The sequence below is a fragment of the Macrobrachium rosenbergii genome, chromosome 55 (genome assembly GCF_040412425.1).
Source record: "Macrobrachium rosenbergii isolate ZJJX-2024 chromosome 55, ASM4041242v1, whole genome shotgun sequence".
Lineage (NCBI taxonomy): Eukaryota > Metazoa > Arthropoda > Malacostraca > Decapoda > Palaemonidae > Macrobrachium > Macrobrachium rosenbergii.
The window spans coordinates 10,305,606-10,322,943 of NC_089795.1; the positions used below are offsets into that span (position 1 = coordinate 10,305,606).

The 17,338-nt window shown below is 43.5% G+C and overlaps 1 protein-coding gene across 1 annotated transcript in view; it reads left to right on the forward strand.

Moving 5' to 3' along the window:
• The first annotated feature begins 12,211 nt into the window (after window positions 1-12,211).
• Window positions 12,212-17,338, forward strand: part of LOC136835890 (zinc finger protein OZF-like) — a 30,857-nt gene continuing 25,730 nt past the window's right edge. The window contains exon 1 of the mRNA XM_067099737.1: window positions 12,212-12,278. The gene's annotated coding sequence lies outside the window, so the exon portion shown is untranslated. The remainder of the gene's footprint in view (window positions 12,279-17,338) is intronic.

The following is a 17,338-nucleotide window of genomic DNA, read 5'->3' on the forward strand; positions in this document are numbered from 1 at the left end:
GAGCTGTGCCGAGCACCTGGGTCTCTAAGGGAGACTCGCAATCTCGACCAGCACCGAGAGACCTCTGTACCGATTCGGCACAGATGAGCGAGCCCGACATGCAGATGTCTTGCTCTTCCTGCTAGCAATTTTCCTCAATGCCGCTACAGTTCCCAGGTGCTTCCGCCTCTCAAGTCTGAACACTACAGACAGAGAAGAGGTTCCCTTCTCAGTCTTCTCGCGAGGTCCCGACCTCGAGGAAGACTGGGGCCCGTCAAGAGGACAGCGCAAGTTCTTGCCAGCCAGCTGCATCGTTCAATTCTGCCCAGTCCCTGGTCACGTTTGCATGGCCAGCCTGGCTCAGCTCACGCGGAACCACTTGCTCCTTGGGACAACACTCGCTTAGGCAAAGCATTCTCCCTGACCTGGAGATGCTGTCATCACCGCGGGTTGGTGACTACTCTTGGCCCGCTGCTCCTGCTGGTTCCACAGGGCAAGACTGGTGGGGTGCCCAATCCTCCCTCGCCTCAGTCTCAACCTCCTGGTCTTCCTTAGAGGTGCGAGTCAGACAGGAGGAACTTCAAGAGTTGTCTCTGTAGTCTGACAACAAAGGCTACACTCCTGGTTTGGTCCTCGATCAACCAGATCATACATCCACAGAGTGCAAGAAGGATCCCAGGGATTCACGGTGTTCCTCCTCCTGCCGGGAGAGTAAATCAGGAGGACCGAGCCTTGAAGCCCCAGGACATGCACACCTCCAAGATACAGAGGACTTTTGCAGAGGTCATTGCGCTGATTCGTCAGCACAACGACCTCGGGGGAGGGGCCGCAGTCTCATCTGTAGATGGTTCTTCATACCTTGAATCTTTTTGGGGTATGAAGAAGGAACCCAAGGTTTTGGTGGGGCTGCCATGGTCCACACTTGCCGAGGGGGTTTTTGATCAGGTGAATGGTCTTGTCCCTGGGCAAGACAATTCGCTTCATGCGAACCACTCCGACAAGTCTCTTCCCCTCCTCTGCCTCGACAGAAGCAATTCTACACGCCTTCTTGGAAGGTGCATTGTTGTCTAAGAGGTCTGGACTGAAGGCCACCGCCATGGCAGCTCCCAGGCAGCCTCTTGGTTGATCTGTGGTCGTCCACAGTATCCAGTGGCTGCCTCTCGGGCGCGACAGGCCCGGGAGGCTCCATTTTCGAGAGACTGTGCCATTTCCTACCTTGCCCACCAGACGGCAAACCTGTGGGCCAGTCTGGGTTCTCAAGCGAAGAGACGCTGTTCTTTCTCACTTCGCTATGTCTGTGGGACCCAAGTCGGCAATAACCCTATGGAATGGACCGTTGCTGGGTTCTGCCTCTCTCCTCCCTAGGGAGTTGGTAGATGCTGCGGTGGACAAATATCCGGCTGATGACAGCGACCATCTTGTCCACCAGGCAGTGACTAAGACCTCTGGGTCTTTGCGTTCCACTGCAGCCTGGTCTTTGGGCCAGACTAGCACTCCCTCGGCCCCTAAGAAGTCCCAGACTTCGAAGGGATCCCGCGGTAATACCCATCCTTCTTCTTCTTCAGGAAAGGGTGGGCAGTCACGCCCCTTTCAGCTTGCTTTCTAGTCTGGTAAAGGGGGCAAGGGGAAGAAGAAGGGGAAATGCTGGGGTTGGCATTCCCCTCCAGCTGCTGCCAAAGGGCGGCGAGTGCCTGTCAAGCCATTGGGCAACATGGCAGCGATACGGAACCGAGACCTGGGTAGTGGATGCCCTTCGGGAGGGATATCTACTCCCTTGGTCTCGGCCACCCTCACCGCCACTTGGTTCACCCTGTACCTACGTTCCTGGATCTTCGAAGGAAATCGCACTGATGCAAGAAGTGCAAGCCATGCTGAGCAAGGGTGCTGTAGAAGTTGTGTTGGATCGGTCCCCAGGCTTTTACAGCTGGATCTTTCTCATAGAGAAAGCCTCGGGGGGTTGGAGACTGGCCATAAACCTCTCTCCCCTGAACCGTTTAATTCGCCAGGACTCGGGTTCACGTGAGACGGCGCATTTCGTGGCTTGCCCCATCAAGGAGAATACTTCATGCTTACATGGTGGACTGGAAGGGCATATTTTTAAATACTCCTTTCATCCATCCTCTTTGCAAAGTACTTTGCTTTATCTTCGGGAGACAGTCAATTCAGGACACTTGTTTTGGGTTTCTCGGACCGGCCCCTGGTGTCAGCTTGGGCCCATTCGTACGGGATACGTCTGTTGAGGTATCTCGATGATTGGCTAGTCCTGGCGAGCTCCTGCTCACAGTTGCTACAGGACAGAGATCGCCTCCTCAAGTTTTGCTGTGATCTTGGGATCATAGTGTCTTGAGAAGTTGGATCTCGATACACACGTAACAGCAGTAGTCTTCCCTTGGACTCTCAAATGATCAGGAGTGTTCAGGATACTGCACAGCTGTTTGTCTCAAACAGGAACAGCCAGCTTGGCAGTGGCAAGTCATCATCAGTCACCTGTCGTCATTGGAGAAGCTGGTCCCTTATGGGCATCTTCACCTTTGGTCTCTACATTGGAGACTGAAGGAGTTCTGGTCCCAGTCCCGAGACCCCCAGTCCTTTCCTATCCCTCTTTCCGAGGAGGCGAGAGAGACCTAGACTGGTGATTGGATGAGAGAAATTTCAATAGGAGTATGCCCACATACTCCCCTCCGGACATGCTGCTGTTCTCAGACACATCGACCGAGGGATGGGCTGCACACCTGGATGAGTTGCTGACTTCGGGGGTGTGGCACCAAGACAACAAGCACCTTCACATCAACATCCTGGAGCTCAACGCAGCCTTCCTGGGTTTCCAAGAGTTCCAGGATTGAGTGATGGACACCCCAGGTATGAGTGACAACACCACAGTAGTGGCATATGTCAATGTACAGGGGGCTTCAGTGTCTCCCGCTTCACCAGCTGGGACAATGAAGGTGCACGAGTGAGTGCTGGCTCACTCAGTAGAGCTGTCATCCAGGTACATTCCAGGCAAGAGGAATGTAGTGGCAGACAAGCTCAGCTGCCAGAATCAGGTGATTGGGACAGAGTGGTCCCTTCATCCAGACATCGCGGAAAGAGTTGTTCGGCCTGTGGGGGCATCCAGTCATCGATCTGTTTGCCATCTGGCTGTGGAGGACGCTGCTCCAACCTGACATCTACACTTCCTCCATTCTGTCTGATTTCCGCAGGTGATCAGCCAAGGATGATTGCCCCTAATCTAAGGATGATTCTGGTGGCTCCTAAAATGCTTCAGGTTGTTTGTATCCTCCGACTTGCTAGCCTTCTGAGGCACAGAGAGAGAGAGAGAGAGAGAGAGAGAGAGAGAGAGAAAAGAGAGAGAGAGAGAGAGACACTTTCTCTCTTGCACGTACGCCGTTACTGTCGCTGCTCAAAATAATCTCCGTTAAAACAGTAGTAACATTTGGCAGAATTTCGTGTTCTCATGAGTGGAAGACCATCACCAAAGAGGCTTTAAATCTTCCGCAGCAAATGGGAGATGGCTGATACCAGACAGTCTTCCGCAGTAGTATAACAGGAAAGTGGTCCATCTTCGTGGGCGGTGCTCGGACGGCATCTCGTCGGAGCTATTGTTCGCAGTGTCGCGACTTCACCATCTTCACGGCAGGCACCACAATGTTATTACACTGTCGGTCTTGCGGCCGAAAGGGTGAGATATTCTCACTTCGAGATGAGAAGTTTCAAGAGGTCTTGCCCACCCAGCATATTCAGGCCCCCGCGGGATCGCGATTCCTTCTACCCGACTCGTGCACGCATGAGCTTTATGAGAGTCGTCGATAGATCGACCCCACGTTTTCAAAAGCTGTCTCGGCATTGGCGCAAAGAGAGTTGCGCCACAAAGATTTTCCTGATGTTGCCCACCGCATTCGACTTCGTAAAGGACACCGGCCTGGAGTCCCCCTCCCTGATCCTCAGTGTACGTTCAGGTGAGATGTTAGCCGAGTTCCTGCTATGCTGGCGCGCCATCTCGAAAGAACTGATCATCTTCCGACCCGAGTGCTGACAACCATTGCTGGTCTAGTTGAGCCACCATTTCGGTCGCGATGGCGAGCAGCGCACAGCGCCGTTGGAAGAAGACCACGACCGCAGCTTCTCAAGAGCTTCCTCACAGTCTCGCAAAGAGCTGTCCATATCTCTTTTCACAGCCCGTACAAAGCTGCTGCGTGGTTCAAATAAACACTCACTTTATCTTTGATATTGCTCACAAGGCCTGACACGGTGGCTACCGTCAGTTGTGGGTTATCCGGCTCATCAGACAGGTTGCACTGCCCAAGATACAGTTGTGACGTGATTGTCTTCTTCCTTCTCTTCATCTGCTCTTCTCTGCAAGGACGCAGCCATACGTTGATCACAATGACAGTGTTACGGAGTTCTTCTGCTTCGCTCAGACACAGACACCCTCCTTCCTTCAGCAAAGGAGCGAGCGATCATGACAATACATAAACCACCATTGTCACGACTTTCAAGGTTGCCTTAAATAAAAGCAGTTGAATCGACATCACCATGCAAAAGGATTCAGAAAGTTCGATACTGATCTCAAGATTTCGCTGGCCCGATCATCATTTTTCAGGTGCAGCTTCTTCGCCGCTTGCCCACTGTAGAAGGAATTGCAGTGGCGAACTTCCGAGCTCGCTTCAGATACCCTTCCTCTTCCAACAGTGTAGGCCAGTATGGCAGCAACAAATCGTTTTTTGCAAGCTTCAACCGTACAAAACCCGCAGTCCTTACACATTATGCTCACTGGTCATTTCCGACACCCGGGGCCAAAGCAATTGAATGGGCTTATCTGGGTGATTGTCCCGGACGGAAGTTAATTTGTGCCTAACACTCCACTGTAATCATCCAGCCGCTTTCAGTTACGAAAGTCACTTAATGTAAGGACCGGCTTCAGTTAGGAGTTAAGCCTACTTTAAAATCTAAGATTTTTTCAGGCATGCAACTTCCAGACCATTGCGATCGCGCTGTTTGTTTATCTCTATTCAGAGGTCGCTCCAACACCAAGCTCATGTCCTTCTATCTATTCCGCAGGCGATACCAAATATTTCCTTCGTTATTAGCGATAGGCAACGCGTCAGCTATTTTCGATACCCGAAGGCAACAAGCATCGAAGTACAGCAAAAACAGCGGTTATTACCTGAGCAAATGGTGATAGTCCGTTTCAATCTAACGCCGGCCTTCCATTTCAAAACTGGGAAAGGTTTAAAGCGAAAAAATTTTTCAAAACAGCACGCTAGTCAAGAGTTCAGTTTGCCTTCGTTATTGCTCGGTATGTAACTATCAGAAATGAAAATATATCATTATCATATAGCAATATTGAAACATAAGACAAAGCGCAAAAATTACATATACTTTATGATAAACGCGCCGTGAAGAACGTTAAAGTTAATCTAAGCTTTTCATTGTACAGCAATACCGCTTATGATTTTGGTATATAACAAATTGTGTATCGCGCAACGCAGAAAATATTATCACAAAATGATGTATTAATGCGCCGACGAAAACGTTTTTTTAAATCATCATGTTCCAAATATTAAAAGTTGGAGACTTCCGTTTGTTGACGAGTGCCACTGATTGAATACACAGATTGGTGCAGCTTTAGTTAGCAATTGTAGTTTTCGACATGTTTGTGTTGACGAAAGTCGAATTTTCTAGTTGTCAGGCCTATATGAAAATATTTCGTGTCCGATAGCTACCAGCGAAGTTGGCTTTCTGTTGTAGTTTGCTGAGCGAAATTGCGCACATTTTTCACAGCAGCAAAGCCACGCATGGCTCGGTTGCAACGTGTCACAGCATAACGCGACGAAGAGCGAGATAACGCACACGCGACAGGAATGGCTTTTCAAAATTATGCCCGAAATACAGTTAGCACTTCCACTTGCTGCAAAAATTGTAAATGATTTAGTCATTACAATGCAGCGTTCATTTCAAATGAAAGCAGCGCCGGGACGTAGCGCCGAGTTTGGCAGTTATCGTGATTTATGCGAAAATACGTTCGATAAAAGTTGGTGACCATGAAAGCAGCTTGTTGGGTTTCTACAGCGCGAAACAGCATTTTCATATGTTTATACGACTGGTCGGCCCATAAACATTACGTTGGTCTCGATTCTGTTAGTTCTTCTCGAGATGTTTCGCCAGTTATTGATGTTACAGATGAATGAAAAGTTTTTTTTCGTAACATAAATCGAAACATTGTGCTGGGAGACTTCAGTTTGTTGCAAATGAAGATTGAATACTACAGAATGTAAGAGCCGCTTATAATAGCAATATGTCTAGTTAAAAGTTGACAAGCTTGAAGTTTGGCAGTTATCGATATATGCAGTGTCATTTTCGTTCGACAGCTACAATCATGAGTTGTTTGTGTTGTATTTCACAAATCAATACCTTCAGATATAAAACCTGTGTCGGTGCGCAGATTAACGTGATTTTAAAGAAGCAAGCGCGATAGTGAAAAAGTTTAAATTAATATAAATCGAAATATAAAGTTAGAGATGTTGGTACTACAGTAATGATTGGACATTACTAGAATGTAAGTTTGCTAATTGTAATATTTTCGTCGCATCGCTGACCGAAGGTTGACTTGGCAGTTATCATGATTTATATGAAATATTTCACAATAGCTAGCAACCATGGGCTTATTTGAATTGCGTTACTGTATATAAACTTTATGTAACGGCTACAGAACAGCAAAATATGACAAATGAGACTTTCTGGCTTCGGCCTACGGCTGGTAAAACAACACAAACAACAACAAATGCATCACTTGTTGGTAAAATTAAAAAGAACATTCAATGTCACTGAGAATGCAAGAGCTCACTTCCATCACTCCACTGTAGCTGATCCATGTCGAAATTTGTTGTCGACATATAGGGAGCAATACTGTTGTTCAACAGTATGAAAATGACAATGTTTGTGTTTATGTTATTGGGAAGATTGCCATTGCTTGAACTTTCAAAATTTGCATCTATAGGTACTGGCTTGCTTGACTATTTTTGAAAAACTTAAATGACAAACAATGTTGCAGAGAATGAGAGCCAGTTGGAATTATACGGCATGTTGAAACTGCAGATTTTAAAATCATCATCAAATGATTTGATAACCAGGCGTAGTTACGTGTCTTTCTTTCGATGCTAGTTAGTTTTTCATATGAATATTGCACAGAAGAAAAGGAACATCATCTACGATACCATTTATTTTCTTTTGAACAAGGCAGCAGTATATCACACAAACGAAGAAAACAAATAGTATGGTAGAGTTGGGACACATTAGGAGAACTGATTGATCTGAACTCAGATTTCCGTTCTGACCGAGGACAATGAGCAGGAAACCCATATAGCTCAATATTTCATTTGGCTGATTGTTTGAACCTCTGTTCATGCTATCGTTATTTCAGTGTTCGACCAAATGCGGTTGTCGCTTCAAACTTGTGTTGCCGAAATGCCCCAAAGTTATTTTTTCGCCAGCACTTTGTTGAATGTAGCCTTCAGCACTGCCAGTGAGTACCGGCAGCACTCTTCTGACATTTTGTGTAGCTGATCGACATCTGCGATGCCAGCTTGTGGTTGCCGAGCAATTGCGGTGTGCAGCTAGGTTGCTCATGGCATTACCAAGCCAGCACAGCTCCTCGCTTGGGGAATTCCAACATGAAAATTCTCTCGTTTGATTTAGAGGACCACGAGAGTTGGCACAGCATCAAAGAGGCGAGCCAAAGCCTTCGCTTTCGCCGGCAAAATAGTCATGGAGCGTTTATCTATAGTGTCTAGATGAAGAGATATTTGCAACAACTCAATGACTTATTCCTAGAGTGCCACACTACAGCTTTGTCGGTCGAAGAACAAAAACTGATAGAGAGAAATGAGCTGTTTATAGCCATCAAGTCACTGAAGCTCCGACCATCTTAAAGAGTCGGGATAGGAAACTCATAGTTTGCAGAAGCAGAGCATTACCAAAAATGGTTGAGTTTGCTATTTTGGGGCCTCCCAGGTGGAGGATGGTCGCATAAAGCTCTCTCCCGAAGCTGTCTACGCTGGAGATCAGCCACCGAATGCCTGAGAAAGCTTATTTTATCGCGCTTGTGTCAGCTATTCAGACACCAGATACCTAGTAAGAGTGCTGTTGCTGGCATGCAGATCAAAAGCGCCAGCAACAGGTAAGGCCGGGATGAGAAGCCACTTTAGCAGCACATCAGCAGCACATTCAGCAGCAGTGCTTCTGCACACTGCAGAGCGAAAATGCCCTTAGCACAGCTGCCCACTGTTCGTCAATACCTGTGTTACACAGCCAGCTGTTCAACTGTCTTTTCAGTCTGTTTCTCACCTTTCAAAATTAAAATTTCTTGGGACTGTCTGAATTAGTAGAAACAGCTCAGTGTCTGAAATGACTGTTCATAATAAGGTCATGGCAGACACATCAGTGTCTATGTCTAGTTGCCATTATGTTAAACAAGCTGACAGTGCATTTGTTGGTCACATTATTGCAATGACTTCTTAGTTTATTTCTTGATCAATGAGTATAGCTTACCTTCAGCAGTAACCATCTGAAAACTCGCGCAATTTTCTCAGCTTTTCCTGCATGTGTTCTTTATAACAGTGATCACAGGCCACAGCCACAGTGCAGGCAGGTTAGTCAAGGCAAATTCTATCACAGTTATCGGGTCACAGTCTACTGGCTCATAGCAAAGCCTTTAGCTATGTAATGAAAGACAGCGCAGCCGGCAAAGTAGATTGACTTGAATATCATTTGCAAGAGGCTCAGCCAACTGCACATTTTCTACCTGACATTATTTCATCCTCAGATCTAAATTTCCTTTCAACTTTTTTCTGATGTCATATTCTTCAAAATTAACAAATCTTAGTCATTCTTTGAGTTTGTAATAGTCTGTTCAGTTAAACAAAGTACTCTTGCAATGAGTAGACAGTGTTGGGAGATGAAGTCCTTTAAAATTGAAAAGCTGGTCTGATCATGTCACAGGCCTACAAACAAAGTTGCTACTGTATGCACATTGTTTTTCAGAGCTCCTTCTAGATGAAGGTGTGTTGTCTTCATCCTTGAGTAATTACAGCTGTCTTTCATTTACATAGGTTTGTTATTTGCATCAGTGACACATTTTGCCGATGGTTGAGTTACAGGGTTTGGGATGAAGCCTAAATAATTCCCGAGAAAAAGAGGTGAGTAGTCCTCGTGCCGTTAGCATAATCTCTTTCAAGGTCATCATCATTTTCATTGAGCTAAGGTGTGATGGTCGCTTCTTTCTTTCGTTACTTATCGAGAAGATACATGCCTCGCCATTTTTCCAGAGCCAGCTAAAAGTAGCCTGAGTGTTGCAGCAGTTTGATCATTGACATAGTCTTAGCATACAAAAGTGGAATATTATAGCGTTTGAAAACAGCCTTTGTTGTTGGCCTTTACCATTTGAATTTTAACATTGCGAAGTAGGGGCAACAGTTGTTTTCTCTTCACCTTCAAAAATTTCCCTTAAAAACAAGAGCAACACGTTGCAGACAGCATATAGACAACAAGTGATAGAGCGTTTTTTCATTATTTTTTTTGCTAGCAATTTTTTGATTTTTGAAAATTTTTCTATCGATTGGTGGAAAAAACCGAAAATATTTTTGGGACAAAAACTTATCTTTGTTTGTAGCAGACTGTTTCATGTAGCTTATTTTGTTTCACAGATAAATTGTTACGCCCGAGTCTCATTTGAAGTCGAGCATCCTTTGCTCTGAGAAATGTTCGTATGACGACATACTGTTGTCTGTCCACTATTTCAGCCAGCAATTGTTACTGAGTTTATGATACCTTGTATGTTATATTACAGCCAGACATTATTTTTCCTCTTCTGGAAAGAGTCCGTAAAACAGAGTTGTTCATCACTCCTGTGTTTGTGTTAAATTTTCAGTTCAGCATGAGCCTTTCTGAACAAAGAGTATTGTTAAAGCCAAGAGAAATGGTTGTACTGATCAGAGGCGCGCCGAACAAAGCAAAACAAACATCGATCTGCAAGCTGGGCAGCTAGTGCCAGTCGGCAGCCGAGCCGCCACCAATCACCAAAGTGGGCACATTCTTCGCTCGGGCCACGTTCTGCGTAGATAACATAGCACACGTTTTTCTGATAGCCAAATTGAAAATACCAGCCGATATACGAATATCATTTACATTATCGCAGCTAATAGTGTACTTCAGTGACAGCAGGCCAGTGGTTTGCTTATAACCGTACATTAAGTATTTACCGTAACTCTGCCGAGAACATAAATGAAAGAGCTCGTATAGCGAAACAGAAAATTCAATTTTTCGACTTATCAAACGCTTCGCTATTTGTCTCATTTTCGGTCAATTTCGCTCAGTCATAGCCTTTATTGAAAATCGAACGACAAACAGAGTCAAAATAGTAAGCCGACACCGATAGTGAATACGATGTACCAGTTATGTCAATACAAGTAATAATGCAGTGAAATGGAGCTCATGCAGAAAATGCTCATCTTCTTCCGATTTGTAGTCTTCAACCGATTTATCTAGTAAACACCATAAGTTCTATCACACGGTGGTCGATCATTTTCTGTGTGCTTATCGGTGCATTTTAAAAAAAAATCAGCAGCCTTAGCCACAGAATGACCATTGCTAGTGTCTTTGCATCACCGCTCCAGCCCGTTGTGGCAACCCTGAACTTGTTACACAGCTTCGCCTTGCTTTTATGTGTTTTGGTTTCTTCCATTCAATGTTCAGACTTTGCCTGTCCATTTCGGCTCCATTTCAAGAGCCAACCTCTTTGCGTGCTTCGGTTGGCATGCATTCCGAGCGGGTCTGAAAGCTTTAAAACTGATTTTTTGATATCGTTCAATTGCCATTTGTGTTCTCAATGTTATCTGCCGGTTATCATAGTAATTCCAAAACCTTCTCAGTTGGTACGACCGTCATGTCAAGAGAATCTCGGATACATTGTCTTTCGACGCGTTCGTCGCTTTATGAGCGCCACGTTGCTTTTAGCGGCGCTAATTTTGTCATTCTGTAGTCTTTGTTGCATGTTATCTTGCCATTACTAACGCTTCGGCAGGCAAAGTCAGAAACGGCTTGTTCGTGAAATAGTTTTCGTTATACGATTTCCATCGTATCAGTGAATTCATCTTATTTCATTCTCTCACAAATGTTGACGAATGCAGCCACCGTGTCCAACATTTAGTCGTCCAAAGCTTTCATAACAGTCACCAAGTTCCTATGCCATGTTTTCATTCACTGGGCATTTATATTTTATTTAAGATTTAAAATTTTAGACAGTTGAACTGTTACTTCGAGCTGTGTATGCTTTGCACTGAGTCAGCAGGTAGATGAAATCAAAACCTCTTTAATTCAGCAGCAGAACATTGTTGTTTACACGTGGGGGACTCGTGTCCAGGAGTGACTGAGGTCAGGCTTTTCGACGAAATGATCGCATTTGTGAGTTCAGTTATCTTCTAAAGACTGTGACTCCTTCATGATCATTCCGACAGGGAAGCTCAGACGAAGATCGTTTGAGCCAGCAATCACGCTGACTCTAATCGTGCAAATTCCTGACTTCCAGACGACACCTCTTTGCTAAGCAGTTTCCTGTCACGTTAGGTTAAAAATCTCCTGTGTTCTTCGACAGGTCGGCCGATGCCGTTCGTGTGAAAGCTGGCCACCCGATCGTCAGATATAGCTGTTAGCCGTTTTCATCGACTGCCTGTTCTTCCAAATCAAGCCTCTGATTTAGAAGTTCGCTGCATGTCAACATTTTTTCTTCCATCATCGCGAGTAAAGTTACATCAGTTGAAGCTGCAAATTCAGCTGCGTTACTTCCGCCCACCATTCGACCCATTTGTGTCAATATCCGCCGATGAGATCAGCCTTCCGTGGCTAAACTGTCGGCGTGGATTCCTTGTCATCCTGAGAATGAGCCGCGCCTCGCGATACTGACGCAGCCGTCGATTGCAGTGTCGAGCAGCGATCGTCTGTTCAGCGTTAGTGAGTAAGCAGCTTCCTCATTCGAATGTGGCTCACAGAATTCACAGCCTCCTCTACCTATAAGCACTACACCAAGCAGCCTTCGTTCAGCCGTCTGTCGAATATCTTTCCAACGGTCTTTCAGTTCGTTTCCAGAAATAGGGCAGAGGGGACGCCATGAAACACAGTTACACGCGGGTAGTAAACATGGAGCAGAGCTGCGGGTGGTAGATCTCGAATTAGCTGTTAGCCGAAATACTGACTGAACGACCGAATTGAAGGTCGACCGAGGCACGTCAATGACCGAGGTTGAGTTGGTGAGTGAAAAATTCGCTTAAAGTTGAGTTTTCAAGTTAAATATGGCTGAATTAAGCGAGGCATTTTTGGTCTCTCAAGGCTTACGACTGCCAGTGAAAATTTAACCGTTATTTAAATGGACGATTTAATGCCGTTATTTTTGTTATTTCCTTAATTTAAATAACGCCGAAGGTTAAATCGATTGAAGTTGAATGTGTTAAAATTGTGTTAAATTTAAAGTCTTAAATTAGGCACCCAAGTGCACGACTGCCATTGTTAATTAACCGTTATTTCCGTTGACGTAAATAACGTTTAAGGTTAAATCCATGATGAAGGTTGAATTCACCAGTTAAAAATTGAGGTAAATTTGAGTTTTTAGGTTAAATAAGCTATGGTTAAATTAAGTCCTGCTGCATGTTGGGTCTCTTCAGGCCTTACGTAAGTCTTATTTAATTGATTTTAGCCGTTATTTACGTTATTTAAATTGTGTTTCGGCTTTGAAGTCGTTGCATAAGGGTTGCATTTGCTCCGTGTCAGGTATTTCCTTTGAAATTGACTTTTCCTGTAGTATTTCGGTTGGTTATTAAGATTTTACCTTTATTTTTTGTTGGTCGATTGTCATTAATCTGTAATTAACCACATAGGGAACCCCTTGGGAAAGCGCGGTTCTGGGTCGGGTAGACCGCAGGGTGAAGGCGGTGAGATCTTATTGTATATGGCATTACAGAGACTAAAAACTCAAAACACAAACGAAGGAGGATTAAAACGAGCAAGGCAGCCATTTCAAAGACAAATCCCTCCCACTACTAATAATACTACAGTAATCCCCCGTATTCGTGGGGATGCATAAGCCACTCCCCCCACGAAATAGCTAAAATCCATGAATACTTAAATCCCCTCTAAAAACACTTAGAACTATTTTGATAGTTTAAACACAAAAAAACCCTCTAAAAATGCTTATATCTAGAACTATTTTGATAGTTTAAACACAAAAAAGCCCTCTAAAAATGCTTAGGCTATACTTGAGTATTTTAATAGTTTTATCACAAAAAGTGCATTTAGCCACTGAAAATACAGTAATCGGTGAATATTTCTCAGTGAAAAATACCATGAATGGGCGAATTTTACGCGAATAATTGGTAGATACTTTCCAGAGAGAGGTCCGCGAATGCGTGAGTCCGTGAATCGTGAGAACGCGAATACGGGGGTTTTACTGTATTTCGAATGTTATCGCACAAGCGCACTGTTATGGGGGAGCTTTCGGCACATAGACCAACTTCTTAGCGAGGAAAAAGGTTTGGGGGGGGGGACTGGGAGGGATGCAGTCATATAAATACTTATCCAACCAATCACATTACATGAGAGTTAGGAATGAGTGAATAATTGGAGGATCCATACACCAAGTTACATATGTTCGTTTCTGTTTTCAGATTTTATAACCCTCTTTTCTTTCTGCAAGCTTTTAATTCTAGTTCCTTAATCATAATAATCATATTCCCACTAGATGACATGGACTTACAATTAAGGATAGCCCTCCGAAGAATGCAACCACACCCAACAGGACGTTTGAGGAAAAGGGGGTTTTAGGAGGAATTGACATTCTCTCAGTGATGTCAGATTGAGGGATGGTGGGGGAGGGGGGGGGATTCATATATGATCTTTACAAGTTAGACCTTTGTCTTTCTAGTATCTACATCCGTCTATTTGTATTGCAGTCTTTCATAACATGTTCATCAATCATACCAATTTCTACTTATCTACATTATCTTGTTCCCTTTTGATTGTTTTAGGTTTTCTTTAAAAGGGTGGAGGGGTCGTTGGTAAGGTTCTACCATTCCGTTGATAGTTTGCTGCTTTCCCATGCACATTCTTCTAGAAACTTCTTTGACTCCATGTCCGTGATGTCATCCCCCTCCACTACCATCGACCTATGACGAGCCTAATCACCGTCGCAGCCCTGGGCATTGAGGATCTTCACCAACTGCATATTTCATTTTAGTACAATGGCGAAGTCCTTGCCTTCAACGTTTCACTCCTCTGAGCCTATAACTCGACGCACTTTGCCTGTTACTTGTGAGAACTGTTACGTCAGTTATCACGAATTCAATGTATATTATAGGGTATCTGTCGGTAGCCTACTTTAAAATTCATTTGAAAGATGCCAATACCAGTGGCCGATTTATAACTGAATTGAGAGAGGAAAATGATTGATTGCCATTTTTGGATGTTTTGGTGTTTCGACATGGTGATAGCTTTAACACTTCCGTTTTTAGAAAAAAGACTTTCTCAGGTCTGGGTTCAAACTTTTATAGTGCTTGTTTTTATCATTTTAAACTCAGTTCAATTTTTACCTTGCTTCATCAGGCTTACACTTTAACCTCTTCCTGGGATTCGTGTCAAAAAGAAATATTGTTCTTGCATAAATATTTCACCGATAACTGGTTTCCCTCACATGCTTTCTTTAAACATTGCAAGAATTTTCTAAATAAGAAACTATCGGACTCCCCTTCCATAAGCACTGTTCCACGAAAGAAACTATATGCCAGTATAAACCCCGTACATTCTCATGGTTCACAAACTTACGAAGGTTTCTCTGTGGAACAAATCTGCCATTTTTCACGGAAAATTCGCCCAATATTTTTCACCGAGAAATTTCACTAATTACTGTATTTTCAAAAAATTTTCATGAATAAATGCACTTTTTGTGATAAAACTATTAAAATATTCTGGTATAAGCATTTTTACAGGGTTTTCTTGATTTAAGCTATCAAAATGGGCAGTTCTAAGTGTTTTTAGAGGGGTTTTAAGCATTCGCGAATTTAACCTATTCGCGCGGGTGTGTGGGATGCATCCCCACAAATACGGGGGGTTCACTGTATTCCATACATCCAAGATGACAAATTTAGAAGGAATCTCAAGTCTGCAATTGAAAAACACTTTAATATGTTGCAAGTTATTTTAATTCCAAAAAATCCCCTTACAATAGGGTTACTTTTTAAATTTAAAGACAGAATCTGCTCAATAATGTAATCCTGTCGTATATAAATATACTTGCTCCAGATGTAATTTGGGGACTTGAGTAGGTGTGACTAAACGATTGCTTAAGGCCAGAGCTGACTCACATAATGACGTCAGCCTTAGGCCAAACAAGCCATTTACATGAACTGCTCATCTTAGAGTCGTTATTTATTACACAGTTAGTGCCCAAGTTGAACACTCACACCACCTCTGTTCAACTGTATCTGGCTTGAGCCGGTTTTCTTCACTGCTTCTCCCTCCTTTCCGAATCATTCAGCCTTCAACTTTTAGTCTAGCAGGTGCTTTTGAAACTGTTTTGTTTTAATGTAAGTTTTGTATAGTTTGTTGAGACTCTTAAAGTCAAAGTTATATTCCGTGCATTTTTAAATTTTGTTTGTTTTCTCTCTTAGCCTTGATGATGTAACTAAGTTGTTACGAAACACATCGGCAATAAATATACAGTATCACCTTTTGATGACCGGCTATCTCTTTGTCACCCTGTTTTTCTGTATCTGAATATATTTGCGCTTGAGAAATGCAAACCCATGAATCAGATAATAAGCCATCTGAGCGAAAAGCTGGTTCCCAGCATGTGTGTCCCAGGACCAGCCTTAACCCTTAAGAGATGGGCTAAATATATATTACAAACATCCCCAGACCGGGCAAAAATTTAAGGTTGGCCAATTTAAGAAAAAAAAACACTTCAATGGAAAGAAGATATGGAAATGCACATGGTGTAAGAAAAACAATCTTTAAAAATTTTCTGTACCTTCCACTGGAAGTTGATAGTGAATATTTATATACAACCCTCTGCGGGGTCTCTGTTCAAAGGCACTTGTAAAATTATGCTAATTTTACAAAGTTTTATATATATGTGCTTTTCTAATAATTTATTTTATTTTGTAACATTATACAGTAATTACAACTGTCACTATATCATAACAGATAAGAACTAAAATCAGTTAACAAATTCTGAGTATATTTATTGTAAAATATTTGAGATTTACTGAAATGGGGAGATGCAGTACCTTTCTGTGAGGTATACATATGTTTTTCTCTAATACTTCTTTGCACTTTTCTTTGTAAAATTACAATGATAGCTGACAGACTATCATAAAAGATAAGAACTGAAACTAACAGCAATCCTTGGGTATATTTATGAGCAAATAAATAGACGCCATGGGATAGAGAGAGGCAATACATTCCCCCATCAAGTCTCAAGACATACTGATCCCCCTCTGTCCTGTGCTGAGCTAGTACAGTTACCAAAAGTCATTTATCAACCCCTGAAGTGATATGAACATCTTTCCCTCTAAACTCATCCAAATCGTATGGCACGTAATATTAATACTCTACTCATATGAGTTAGCCCGTCCACCACTCAAAACCTGTTATAGATCATCATATGATGATGCACGTCCATTGAGGGTTAAGCCAGTGGTTTTCAACCTTTTTGTGCCCATGGCCCATTTTTGGCATCCCTAAATACTCATGGCCCACTGCCCTTCAGATTTGTATAATGATGAAAATAGAATTATTATAAAGCATTTTCAGAACACTTTATTGGTTATATTTCATTTATGAAAGAAAGCACTGGCCTGCAGTTACTGCAAATGATTTTTCATTTTTTAAATATTATTTTGAAGATGTCCGTGCCATGGCCCCCCTCAGAATTGCCTATGACCCACAGGTTGAAAACCACTGGGTTAAGCAGTGCAACCACTATTGCTCCTCCTTTGATGTTGACCTCCATGCCCTCTGTCCTAGTTGCAGGGGCCATGACTGTACCCAGGGTAATGTGTGTGATGAGTGTCATGTCTGGTCTCCCGTGCAGTGGGTGAAGTATTCACAGGGGCAAAGGTACAAGAAGGCGGTTCCCAAGGATTTGTCTGGCAGTAACACCCCCGATGACGTCTCCATTGGTTGCCTATCCCTCTTATTCCTTCCTTCACCCTGCAAAACTTCCAGCCATGGCTGTCACTCCTACAGGAGCGATCTCCCCCTCGTCGTATTTGCTTGTTTTATCAGGTGGTAGTCATGATGGGGGGCTGGGGACCAGGAT